Below are 12,737 nucleotides of genomic sequence, written 5' to 3' on the forward strand. Positions count from 1 at the left end.
AATCAGATGGGCCCAGAGCCGACGTTGACGACAAGGCCAACCAACTCTGTAGGGATCAGCATCATACAAAACTGGCAACAACAAGAGATCAATATAAGGTCTAATAAAACATTAAACAATCCTATGACACAAGATCAACTGTTTGGACAAGCCCAGAGCTCACAAATGCCAATATAGTCCCATTAAGAAACTGGGGACCTTCTTATTGAGGAATGTCATTGTTTTCGTGAATATTTGTTTTGCTGTATTTGACTTGTTTTATATCGTATTTGATTTTAGATTTTGTCTATGGAATTGTATATGCAGGGCTCCCTTGTGAAAGAGACCCTGGTCTCAATGGTGAGTCCCTGCTTAAATAAAGGTAAAATAAAAATAAACAAGTCTTGCTGTGTTCACAGATCAAACCAGCTTGGATTGGTGCAAGCAATGACTCCACCACAGTAGCTGGGTCAAGGGTCAGGTGCGTCATTCCATCCAGCCAAGTCCAAAGATCTAGGAATCAATCTCTGTCTTTCTGTCTTGACGACGAACGCAACGCAAGGCTAATTTAGTAGTAGGCCTAGAGATAGGCATTAAAACCACTGCCCCAGTGAAGCTACTAAATAATAGTAGCCTATTTATTTCAAGCATTCATTTCAAGCAGCTGCATGGTGCTCAAGGATCTAGGATGCATCTCAATAGTCTAAAGAGGCTTCCTCTCCTTGTATCCTTCCCTTGATAAGCGTTGATCTGACAAGACAAGATAGCTGAAAGCTACTGTATCACCTGTCCCGGTCTTTCCAAACAGTGTGGTCTAAGGAGAGGAGACAGGGAGAAGGAGAGGAGACAGGGAGAAGGGGAGGAGACAGGGAGAAGGAGAGGAGACAGGGAGAAGGGGAGGAGACAGGGAGAAGGGGCGGAGACAGGGAGAAGGAGAGGAGACAGGGAGAAGGGGAGGAGACAGGGAGAAGGGGAGGAGACAGGGAGGAGAAGGGGAGGAGACAGGGAGAAGGGGAGGAGGCAGGGAGACAGGGAGAGGGAGAGGAGACAGGGAGAAGGAGAGGAGACAGGGAGAAGGAGAGGAGACAGGGAGAAGTAGAGGAGCCAGGGAGAAGTAGAGGAGACAGGGAGAAGCAGATGAGACAGGGAGAAGCAGAGGAGACAGGGAGAAGGAGAGGAGACAGGGAGAAGGAGAGGAGACATTAAAACCACTGCCCCAGTGAAGCTACTAAATAATAGTAGCCTATTTATTTCAAGCATTCATTTCAAGCAGCTGCATGGTGCTCAAGGATCTAGGATGCATCTCAATAGTCTAAAGAGGCTTCCTCTCCTTGTATCCTTCCCTTTTATAAGCATTGGGGAGGAGACAGGGAGAAGGGGAGGAGACAGGGAGGAGAAGGGGAGGAGACAGGGAGAAGGAGAAGGAGAGGAGACAGGGAGAAGGGGCGGAGACAGGGAGAAGGGGAGGAGACAGGGAGAAGGAGAGGAGACAGGGAGAAGGGGAGGAGACAGGGAGTAGGAGAGGAGACAGGGAGAAGGGGAGGAGACAGGGAGAAGGGGAGGAGACAGGGAGAAGGGGAGGAGGCAGGGAGACAGGGAGAGGGAGAGGAGACAGGGAGAAGGAGAGGAGACAGGGAGAAGGAGAGGAGACAGGGAGAAGGGGAGGAGACAGGGAGGAGAAGGGGAGGAGACAGGGAGAAGGGGAGGAGGCAGGGAGACAGGGAGAGGGAGAGGAGACAGGGAGAAGGGGAGGAGACAGGGAGAAGGGGAGGAGACAGGGAGAAGGGGAGGAGACAGAGAGAAGGGGAGGAGACAGGGAGAAGGGGAGGAGACAGGGAGAAGGGGAGGAGACAGGGAGTAGGAGAGGAGACAGGGAGTAGGAGATGAGACAGGGAGAAGGGGAGGAGACAGGGAGAAGGGGAGGAGACAGGGAGAAGGGGAGGAGACAGGGAGAGGGAGAGGAGACAGGGAGTAGGAGAGGAGACAGGGAGTAGGGGAGGAGACAGGGAGTAGGGGAGGAGACAGGGAGAGGGAGAGGAGACAGGGAGTAGGAGAGGAGACAGGGAGAAGGAGAGGAGACAGGGAGAAGGGGAGGAGACAGGGAGTAGGAGAGGAGACAGGGAGAAGGGGAGGAGACAGGGAGAAGGGGAGGAGACAGGGAGAAGGGGAGGAGACAGGGAGAAGGGGAGGAGACAGGGAGTAGGAGAGGAGACAGGGAGTAGGAGAGGAGACAGGGAGACAGGGAGAAGGAGAAGGAGAGGAGACAGGGAGTAGGAGAGGAGACAGGGAGACAGGGAGAAGGAGAGGAGACAGGGAGAAGGAGAAGGAGAGGAGACAGGGAGAAGGAGAAGGAGAGGAGACAGGGAGTAGGAGAGGAGACAGGGAGAAGGAGAGGAGACAGGGAGACAGGGAGAAGGAGAGGAGACAGGGAGTAGGGGAGGAGACAGGGAGAAGGGGAGGAGACAGGGAGTAGGAGAGGAGACAGGGAGTAGGAGAGGAGACAGGGAGTAGGAGAGGAGACAGGGAGACAGGGAGAAGGAGAGGAGACAGGGAGTAGGAGAGGAGACAGGGAGTAGGGGAGGAGACAGGGAGAAGGGGAGGAGACAGGGAGAAGGGGAGGAGACAGGGAGAAGGGGAGGAGACAGGGAGTAGGAGAGGAGACAGGGAGTAGGAGAGGAGACAGGGAGTAGGAGAGGAGACAGGGAGTAGGAGAGGAGACAGGGAGACAGGGAGAAGGAGAGGAGACAGGGAGAAGGAGAAGGAGAGGAGACAGGGATTCCCTGTCTTAGGTCAGGTAGGATCACCACTTTATTTTAAGAATGTGAAATGTCAGAATAATAGTAGAGAGAATTATTTATTTAAGCTTTTATTTCTTTCATCACATTCCCAGTGGGTCAGAAGTTTACATACACTCAATTAGTATTTGGTAGCATTGCCTTTAAATTGTTTAACTTGGGTCAAATGTTTCGGGTAGCCTTCCACAAGCTTCCCACAATAACTTGGGTGAATTTTGGCCCATTCCTCCTGACAGAGCTGGTATAACTGAGTCAGGTTTGTAGGCCTCCTTGCTCGCACACGCATTCAGTTCTGCCCACACATTTTCTATAGGTTTGAGGTCATGGCCACTCCAATACCTTGACTTTGTTGTCCTTAAGCCATTTTGCCACAACTTTGGAAGTATGCTTGGGGTCATTGTCCATTTGGAAGATCCATTTGCGACCAAGCTTTAAATTCCTGACTGATGTCTTGAGATGTTGCTTCAATATATCCACATAATTTTCCTCCCTCATGATGTCATGTATTTTGTGAAGTACACCAGTCCCTCCTGCAGCAAAGCACCCCAACAGCATGATGCTGCCACCCTCGTGCTTCACGGTTGGGATGGTGTTCTTTCGGCTTGCAGGCGTTCCCCTTTTTCCTCCAAACATAACAATGGTCATTATGGCCAATCAGTTCTATTTTTGTTTCATCAGACCAGAGGACATTTCTCAAAAAAGTACAATCTTTGTCCCCATGTGCAGTTACAAACCATAGTCTGGCTTTTTTTATGGCAGTTTTGGAGCAGTGGCTTCTTCCTTGCTGAGGGGCCTTTCAGGTTATGTCGATATAGGACTCGTTTTACTGTGGATATACATACTTTTGTACCTGTTTCCTCCAGCATCTTCACAAGGTCCTTTGCTGTTGTTCTGGGATTGATTTGCACTTTTTCGCACCAAAGTACGTTTATCTCTAGGAGACAGAACGCGTCTCCTTCCTGAGATGTATGACGGCTGCGTGGTCCCATGGTGTTTATACTTGCGTACTATTGTTTGTACAGATGAACGTGGTACCTTCAAGCATTTGGAAATTGCTCCCAAGGATGAACCAGACTTGTGGAGGTCTACAATTTTTTTTCTGAGGTCTTGGCTGATTTCTTTAGATTTTCCCATAATGTCAAGCAAAGAGGCACTGAGTTTGAAGGTAGGCCTTGAAATACATCCACAGGTACACCTCCAATTGACGCAAATTATGTCAATTAGCCTATCAGAAGCTTCTAAAGCCATGACATAATTTTCTGGAATTTTCCAAGCTGTTTAAAGGCACAGACAACTTATTGTATGTAAACTTCTGACCCACTGGAATTGTGTTCTATATCGTGGAGCTCCGCCCCATAGGGGAGCTCTGCTCCTATTGGTTTACCCCGCTGCCTAGGCAGCGAACAGCCTGAGACAAAATTATGCACACACCTGCAGCCAATAGGAGTACAGGTGTCCCTATAAGAGGGGACGCTTCCCCTCAATCAGCCTCCCTCCCTTTATCTTCAGCGACTGGACTAGACTGAAGAAGCCAAGAAGAGACGAAGACTCAGGACGAAGATAACGCCGTCGATTTCCAGCTCTCGACGTCGTCCTAAATGAGCACACCGGGAAGTCCCCCCCCCAAAAAGCTATTTTCAGAGCTCAATGCCGCTGCTCCTCCATGGCGGCTGCTGACCCCCACGACCTATGTTTCGTGTGTTTGGGTTCACAGCACGCCAAGGACGGAATCAGCGATCCCCCTATTTGCGCCAGCTGCGCCCTCCTTCCATTGAAGGGGAGGAAGCAGCGCTGGGCGTTTTTTAGGGAGGATATCCCCTTAGAGGACGTGCTATCGGTGTTAGCCTCAGCTTCTGAGGCATCATGCGAAGGCGCCGACTCTGGGGATGACAGGGATTATGGGGATGAGATGGATATTCCTATGGAACAATCCGTCCCTCTGACCCAGACTTTCAAGACCCCCTTTCCAGTGGAGAGTGAGAGGGCTTGTAATTCCCTGGGCGATGACGACACAGGCTCTGAGAGATCAGTAGCCCTGTCCTTCGCGGTAGCCTCTCTGCGCTCAGACTTTCCTGGGCTCATTGAGAGGGCTGCTAGACGTCTAGAGATAGCGCTACCCCCCATTCCCCCCGCTTCGGAGGTGGATATGATGGAGGGCGGACCTTATTCTCGGCCGAGGAGGGCGGCAGAGCCACTGGCTCCAGCCATGCCCTCTCTCAGCAAGTACGTCGAGGGCTCATGGGAGGCACCTCTAGCGGCGTGTTCGCCGGCTAAAGCGTCCCTCCCATTCGCTAGAGTGGAAGGGAGACAGCTGGTTGCTAGGGGAATCACCAGGCTCGAGAGCGCCATGAAGGCGTATCTCGTGCCAGGTTCGAGTCCCTGGCGCTCCTCCAAAAAGGCCACATTGCCGACGCAGAAGGACAGACTCACAGCGCAGTTGGCGGAGAAGTCCTTCACGTTGGGAGCCCAGGCTGTAGCAGCAGCAAACAATATTGCCCTCCTCGCGGCCTCTCTGTCCCGTCTAACAACGGGTAAGACTGAGCTCACGGGAGAGGAGGTGGAAGAGGCGTCCAGAATTTCTGGCGCTATTCTTCACCTAACTCAAGTGTCGGCCGTCTGTGCGGGGAGGTCCATGGCCACTTCGGTGGTCACGGAGCGACACCTCTGGCTGTCCTTGACGGCCATGAAAGAGGCCGAAAGAGCGTCACTGCTTAACGCGACGGTCTCTTTGGAGTCGCCGTCAAAGAGGCGACGGAGCGATTTGCTAAGTTGGACAAGGAGAGGAAGCAGCTGGCCAGACACCTGCCACTGGCAGGGAAGTCTAGCCACGCGCCACAGAAGCCGTCCACCTCCACCGCCTCCAGTAGATCGGGATCTACGGCGAGGCGTCGTGCCCGGCGTCAGGCGTCGGCCTCGAGCAGCAGGCGAGTGGGCCCCACCCCCCTAGCGGCACCCGAGGCTTCGACGATTCCGCCGGCGAGAGAGGTGATCAGAGCGTCAACCTGGCAGCACCCTAAGGGTACTCAGAAGAGACGCCGCCAATGACGGGACGAGGGGGAGAGAATGGGAGCTGGCACAGCGCATGGTCCGACTGAGCCCACTATTCCCCCCCACCCTTCTGTTGAGGGTACGGAGGAGACTGTATGTTTCGATGTGTTTAATAAAGAATTGGCTCCAATTGACTTTGTCAAAAGAGAGGTCTCACATAGCAGACTTGCAGTCACAGCCAGGTAATGGAATGATGACGCAATCGCTCTTCGGGGACGGCGCTCTGTCTCAGGCTAATGTCTCAGTCAGTGCAGTTCAGACCTGTGCTGCGTTCACGGAGGGCCGGAATACTACGGTTACGAGTTTAACCAACGTATTGGCGCCCCCGTTTCTCTCAGAACGCGCTGATAGTTCATCTCCCTTTCTTGGGAGGCCCGCCTTGGGCCGTTCCACCACTTCAGTGTTGAACAGCGGCGGCAAGGGCCATACAGGAATACAGGTCCTTCCTACTGAAAGAACCACAGCTTCGCGCTCTTCCGCTTTCTCTGCAGGGGGGTGGTGGAGACGGTGATGAAAACGCCCGAAAAAGTGGCCGCTCTAATTTCAGAGATTACGAAACATTTGGAAGAGGCGGTCACAGTAGGTCCCCAGGAGCAAAGAAACAAAGGGCTATATTCGCCCTATTTCCTAGTGCCCAAAAAGACAGGGGGAATGAGGCCGATATTGGATTTACACATTCTCAACGAGAGCGTAGCCAAACGGCCCTTCCGAATGCTAACAACAAAACGTCTACTGGAATGTGTCCAGAAGGGAGACTTTTGTACGAGCATAGACCTAAAGGACGTGTACTTTCATGTGCCGGTGCAGCCGTGTCACCGAAAGTTTCTGCGTTTCGCCTTTCAAGGGGTGGCTTACGAGTTCACGAGGATGCCATTCGGGTACGCCCTGGCACCTCGCACGTTTTCCAAATGTGTGGAGGCGGCATTGGAGCCGTTGCGTCGTCAGGGAATAAGGCTACTAGCCTACCTAGACGACCTACTGGTTCTCGCCCCGTCAGCAGAGCTGGCGTTCACTCACACGACACAGACAGTGATTAATCTCACGCGTCTGGGGTTCGCTGTGAATTGGAAAAAGAGTGCGCCCTGGCCCAGTCATCAGATTGTCTACCTGGGGATACAGCTAGACACTGTAATGATGAGGGCTCGAATTTCGGACTCTCGAAGGGCAGCCCTGTAGCTAGCCCTGAGAAGGTTTCGTCCGAATCATACGGTAACGGCGCTGTCAGTCATGTCACTTTTGGGTCTCATGTCGTCAGCCCATTCCGTGGTCCTGCTGGGACTTCTGCGCATGCGCAGGATGCAGCGATGGTTCGCCCAACTAAGACTAGACCCAGTTTGTCAACGTCGTCGATTGGTGGTGGTTCCTCTCTCGCTCAGTGCAGATCTGAACTATTGGAGAGACCTGAGCGTTCTCACGCTAGGCAAAGTGTCCTCCTACATTCCAGTGTTTACAGATGCCACTCTGACTGGATGGGGAGGGACATGTCAGACCCAAGCGATAGGAGGTGTGTGGCCTCTTTCGAGTCGCCACATCAACCTCTTGGAGTTGGAAACGGTTAGACTGGTTCTGACCCACTTCGCGTCTACCCTTCGGGGTCGCGATGTGTTGGTCTGGTCAGACAACCGGACCACAGTAGCCTACTTAAATCGCCAGGGAGGAGTCAGGTCTCCTGCACTCCACCGGTCGGCGGAGGAATTGTGGCTGTGGGCTCACGAGCACCTTCGCTCGTTGAGAGGAGCACACATTCCGGGCTACTTGAATGTGGGAGCAGACCTCATGTCTCGAGGGGGTCCTCGAGACGACGAGTGGCGTCTGCACCCGGACATTGTTCTCCAGATTTGGGAACAGTTCGGGAGAGCCGAGGTGGACTTATTCGCATCACGTGTGAACGCGCATTGTCCTCTATGGTTCTCTCTGAGGGAACAGGACAAACCGGAACTGGGGAGGGACGTGTTTGCGCACCGACCGTGGCCGAGAGTTCTCCTGTATGCATTCCCACCGCTGTCCTGCATTCTCCCACTGTTAGCCAGGGTGAGATCAGGCGGGCTGTCAATAATATTGGTGGCCCCCGATCGCCCGGGGGCTCCATGGTTCGCAGAGATTAGTCAGATGTTGATTGCGCCACCTTGGCCAATTCCAAATCGACGGGACGCGTTGTCTCAGGCGGGGGGCTCGATAGAGCAATTGCCCATAATCGGCCAACCACTGAAGGCTTGGCTCCTGAGAGGGACAGGCTAGAGCGCCGTGGGTTATCTAATTCAGTAATCAGGACCATACAGGGTTCACGTGCCGGTTCCACTTCCAGGGTGTATGCCAGTAAATGGAACGTGTTTTCACAGTGGTGTGTCACAGAGAATGTATACCCCATGAACTGTTGGGTTGAGAGTGTACTCTCATTCCTGCAGTTTACATTTACATTTTACATTTTAGTCATTTAGCAGACGCTCTTATCCAGAGCGACTTACATGAGCAATTAGGGTTAAGTGCCTTGCTCAAGGGCACATCGACAGATTTTTCATCTAGTCGGCTCGGGGATTAGAACCAGCGACCTTTCGGTTACTGGCACAACGCTCTTAACCACTAAGCTACCTGCCGCCCTTTATGTTTGATAAGCAGCGATCTCCCGCCACCATTAAGGTGTTTGCAGCGGCGATTTCAGCTTGTCACGAGGGGTTTGGCAGAGACACTGTCTTCAGCCACCCTCTAGTGAAACGTTTCTTATTAGGAACGCGGCGGCTTAGGCCAATGCCTAGAGCCACGCTTCCTCAATGGGATTTGGCTTTGGTACTCGAAGCGCTCTGTGAGTCGCCGTTCGAGCTATTGAATCAAATACCCCTCAAGATGCTGTCTATGAAGACGGCACTGTTGCTCGCTTTGACTACTGCTAAGCGTGTCAGTGATTTGTGTGCTCTTTCGACGAGACCCGACTGCCTTGCCATTAATGCCGATTTGAGTAGAGCGGTGTTACGTCCTAACCTGGCATTTATGCCAAAGGTTATTAAGAGCTCATATAGATCACAGACCGTGGAGCTGTGGGCTTTTTCTCCCCCTCCCCATGGGGAGAGGAGAGAGGAAAGGCTCCATCGCCTGTGCCCAGTGCGCGCTTTGGCGTGTTACGTTGAGCGCACAGCAGCGATTAGGTCATCGCCTCAGCTGTTTGTGTGTCACGGTGCGGCTGCACTAGGTAGACCACTTTCGAAACAGCGTCTGTCTCATTGGCTTTGCGAAGGCATTGAGACAGCTTATGAGGCAGCTGGGCGACAATTGCCTGAGGGTATAAGAGCCCACTCCACTCGTGGAGTAGCGGCTTCTACTGCCCTTTTCAGAGGAACAGGGGTAGAGGATATCTGTGCAGCGTTGGTCGTCACCGTCTCCATTTATCAGTTTCTATCTCTTGGATATGTCTTCTAACTCTTTGGCTGAGTCTGTACTCAGCGTGGCTGAGGGGAGGACTTGAGGTAAGAGAGAGGAATGCAGGACCGAGGAGACAGGTCTCTTTCAGGTCCGCTTCTGATAGAGAGACATGTTTTAGCATGACTCCTGACTGACATGTTCAGTACAGTAGAAGGCATGTATTAATCTGCCCACCAGTGAATAACTGGGTTGAGGCGGAATGATGAGGGATAATAGTAGTAACCTTGGTTACGGTACTATTAGACCGGTCATGACAATTTTGACGGAATGTGACATCATCTATCTGCTTGTTCAGATTAGTTTGAATCACGTTCTGGGATCTGCCCACTAATCTTTGGGGTTCCATTGATTGAGTGGGGCGGGCTACCGTGTACACAATGTAGAGTGACACTTTGTGTCATTCCATTAGTGGTCAGTATTGTTGTAACAGGATATTGAAGTACCATCTATCTGCTAGTACAGATTAGTATGGCCCGTATTCTGGTGATCTGCCCACCAGACATTGGACTAGGTAGGGCGGATTTGAACCGAGGACGCAGTATATTGTGATACAGTGTGTTACAGTACTGCGGGACTTGGTCGCAGCCATTGCTAGGCCCGACCTTTTCATTTCGATGGGAAGTGTTGGGCTCGGCAGGGAGTACATTTTGGAGCGTTGCGCTCCGCCTTAAACCAATAGGAGCAGAGCTCCCCTATGGGGCGGAGCTCCACGATATAGAAAGATAGTTACCAGAGTGTAACTCCAGTTCTATGAGTGGAGCGGAGCCCCATAGGACTTAAGGCCCTGCCGACCCTCTAGTCTCGCTGAAGATAATTTCTCGGGAGGCTGATTGAGGGGAAGCGTCCCCTCTTATAGGGACACCTGTACTCCTATTGGCTGCAGGTGTGTGCATAATTTTGTCTCAGGCTGTTCGCTGCCTAGGCAGCGGGGTAAACCAATAGGAGCAGAGCTCCCCTATGGGGCTCCGTTCCACTCATAGAACTGGAGTTACACTCCGGTAACTATCGATACAGTGAATTATAAGTGAAATAATTTGTCTGTAAACAATTGTTGGAAAAAATTACTTGTGTCATGCACAAAGTAGATGTCCTAACCGACTTGCCAAAACTATAGTTTGTTAACAAGAAATTTGTGGAGTGGTTGAAAAACGAGTTTTAATGGCTCCAACCTAAGTGTATGTAAACTTCCGACTTCAACTGTATTTAATATCCCCCAACCTTTACCTTGATAATACTGCTCCGCCGAGGGATTCCTTTGGCGTCTGTATCTCCTCCTGCTCCCTGCTTGTCAGTCATGAGGGATCCGGGACCAGTGTCGGTTTGGATAGCTGTCACGGTGTCTGACATCCCGCAGCCTCCGTTGGACACCAATTCTTCTCGAGGAGTCTGGAGGCTCACCCCGTTACCCGGCGAGGGTTTCATCCCAGCAACCAGTGGGTCTTTCTGAAGTCCGCTACAAATTTGGATTTTTGTTCACCGTAGCTGTTAGTCTTGTTTGGTGTTCGCTTCGCTACGTGAAATAACTGACAATCATCTTATCCACGATGCTTTAGCGCGCCAAAGCGACTCCATGCTTTGACAGACATTCACACAATCTTGCTCTCGCAAAGTAGACTATCCAAAAAATATCCTCTGAAAATCATGGTTCTCCGTCAGTAGCCTAGGCATCGCTTTACCCGGCGAGAATGAGAATGTTTTACAAATAACTTTCACCATCATCTTCTACTGATGATGTGCGTTCCGTTGTGATGTCGCCGGCGACTCGACATTATAGAAAGTCAAAAAGAGATTCAGAGTAACCCGGATGGCGCACACCTCAAATTCGCAGTAGTAAGCACTGCTGCCGGCACTATTGTCATCTTTCCTAATATGAAAGTGAAGGCAAAGGTCTTGACTTAACAGTTCTCCGTGCGTTCTGGAACCTTCCCACTGGGTACAGATGTCATTTCAACGTCTATTCCACGTTGATTCAACCAGTGTGTGCCCAGTGGGTTGTCCCTACATATTTCATTCGTAGAGCTGGGGTAGCAGGTGAGCATCGTGTTTCCAGCTGTTGTCGAATTATTTCACTGTCTATGCGGACAGAGGCGCGAGTATCGCACATTGGGCACCAGGCTATTGCCTTTCATAAAACGCTAGAATGATTAGATGATTGGATTTTCCCATAAAAAGTTATTGGGCAAACAAAAGTAATTGCACCAACATTCAAATGGACATAAATCATGGAGGACCAAACGTGCCTTAATTTGAAATAAATATGTAAATGCCCACATAAATAGATAAATGAATAAATAAATAAATCCACACATAATTAAATAAATGAGCAAGGAAATAAAATAATACTGACAAAAAGTCATTATTTTTCTCGATATATCTGTATGTATTTAATTAAATTATCTAATTATTCAAACTAAGTCATTTTATTCATTTATATATTTATTCATGTATTTATTTCTGTATTTCTTCCTCCAATATGAAAATGAGGGGGTGTCAGTCAAACGTCTGTGGGTGGTATCTAACACACCATTGGTTGATCAATGTCACGGGGCGTTGCGTGATTGCTTTTGCCTGCTTTTGCACCACCTATGTGAAGCTAGCCACAATAACGATTAGCCACAATAGTGGAATTTGCAGTTCGCCTTCAAAATAAAAGTCCCGCATTAAAACTGATGCAAACTGATACAAATAGTGGAATCATGCCATAATTGGACTAGATAATGCTTAACAAGTTTGGAATGTTGTTATATAAATTCAACAAAATAAAATAATTAATAGGCTGAATAGTGAGGTGATTTCCCACAGTTAAAGTCCTGTAATAAGAGCTAATATTTATAATGGATAAGAGCGTCTGCTAAATGACTAAAATGTAAATGTATAATAATAATAATAATATAATATATAATAATAATATGCCATTTAGCAGACGCTTTTATCCAAAGCGACTTACAGTCATGCATGCATACATTTTTGTGTATGGGTGGTCTCGGGGATCGAACCCACTACCCTGGCGTTACAAGCGCCGTGCTCTACGCAGCTGTGAACATTTCATGGGCCCAAGATCCATAGGTAAGGCTGTATATTGCAATATGAATGTTCAATACACATAGTAGGTTGACTGGTGAGCTAATGTGGCTCAAGCATTTTGCTACGGCTGGCCATGCTTTCCACCTGGCTACCCCTACCCCGGCCACCAGCTCTGCACCCTCCGCTACAGACTAAAAAGCCTTGGTTTCTCAAATGACTGCCTCGCCTCAGATCTCAGATCCACCTCTACGCAGACGACACCATTTTGTATACATCTGGCCCTTCATTGGACTGTGTTAACAAACCTCCAAACGAGCTTCAATGCCATATAACACTCCTTCCGTGGCCTCCAACTGCTCTTAAACGCTAGTAAAACTAAATGCATGCTCTTCAATCGAACGCTGCTTGCACCCGCCCGCCCGACTAGAATCACTACTCTCGGCAGGTCTGACTTAGAATATGTGGATAACTACAAAT

At 50.3% G+C, this 12,737-nt stretch overlaps 1 pseudogene across 1 annotated transcript in view; it reads right to left on the bottom strand.

The window, feature by feature from the left end:
• Positions 1–10,900, bottom strand: part of LOC311116026 (inactive phospholipase C-like protein 2) — a 61,195-nt pseudogene extending 50,295 nt beyond the window's left edge. Inside the window, exon 1 of the transcript XR_014615247.1 lies at positions 10,461–10,900. The product of XR_014615247.1 is annotated as an inactive phospholipase C-like protein 2 (transcript). The remainder of the gene's footprint in view (positions 1–10,460) is intronic.
• Between the last annotated feature and the right edge of the window lie 1,837 nt (positions 10,901–12,737).

The sequence above is a fragment of the Coregonus lavaretus genome (assembly GCF_964263955.1).
Source record: "Coregonus lavaretus genome assembly, chromosome: 3".
NCBI classification, from domain to species: domain Eukaryota; kingdom Metazoa; phylum Chordata; class Actinopteri; order Salmoniformes; family Salmonidae; genus Coregonus; species Coregonus lavaretus.